Source organism: Octodon degus, unplaced genomic scaffold, assembly GCF_000260255.1.
Source record: "Octodon degus isolate 3935 unplaced genomic scaffold, OctDeg1.0 scaffold00020, whole genome shotgun sequence".
Taxonomy (NCBI): domain Eukaryota; kingdom Metazoa; phylum Chordata; class Mammalia; order Rodentia; family Octodontidae; genus Octodon; species Octodon degus.
In genome coordinates, this window is record NW_004524596.1 from 206663 (window position 1) to 207570 (window position 908).

Here is a 908-nt window from a genome sequence, read left to right on the forward strand (position 1 = left end):
CCCGCCCCGCGCCTCCTCCCGCCGGCCGCGCGACGAGGTTAACGGCGGAAACCGGACAGGCCGCTCGGCATCGGGGTCGGGCCGCGCCGCGCCGCGAGGAGGCACGGCGCTGCGGCTCCGCGTGCGCAAAGCCCAGGGCCGGGGCCTGAACCGGGGAAGGCAGCCCCAAGCCGCCGACGCTGCCTTACTCGCCACTCTTACGGGTCCGGCCCACTGAGCATGCCCAGCACCGCGGCCCGGCCCGCGAGGACTCGCAACGTGCGCGCTCCGCTCTCCGGGCTTTAGCGCCAGCAGAGGCTGGGGGCAGGGCGCGGGCAGCAGGACGCAGCCGCGAGGCAGCCCCTTCCCCCAGCCGCTTCCTCGGCGGAGCACGCAGCCGCGGCTTCGCCGCCCGGAGTCCGGCCCTCTCCCGTCGCTAGCGCGTCCTCAGTGGGCTGCACCTCAAGGTTCACCTCGGCGTGTGCGGCCGCACCGCCGGGAAGTTGGTTAGGAAAAGCGGGCACCTAAAGTGTGTCCTCAGTCCTGCAGGCGAAGTTCTTGCTGCACAGCGTCACCCTTAGCCACTGTACGTTTATCAGCTTTCATGTTGCATTCGTGTCGGTGCATGTCTTCCTAACTGAAGTGTAATAGAGCTGGCCTCCGTGATTCCCAACTGTAAAATGGGATGGCGCTCAAACACTGCGACTAGGGTTGTGAGAGTTAATGTAAAAGACCTGCAAGACCAGCATAGAAAACTGTGCCAGTGCCACTCTTCCCTTACAAATCCCAGTTCTCCCCTCCCTGCAAGTGTCAGTGACAAAGAATTTCTTTAGCTGGGCGTGGTGCTAAGGCCTGGAGTCCCAGCTACCCTGGAGACAGAGGCAGCAGACCAGCCTGGGCAATTTAGTGAAACCCTGTCTCAAGTTTTA

At 64.0% G+C, this 908-nt stretch overlaps 1 protein-coding gene across 1 annotated transcript in view; it reads right to left on the reverse strand.

Annotated features, from left to right (window-relative positions):
- Nucleotides 1-908, reverse strand: part of Memo1 (mediator of cell motility 1) — a 153892-nt gene extending 152984 nt beyond the window's left edge. The window contains exon 1 of the mRNA XM_004627710.2: nucleotides 189-908. The gene's annotated coding sequence lies outside the window, so the exon portion shown is untranslated. The remainder of the gene's footprint in view (nucleotides 1-188) is intronic.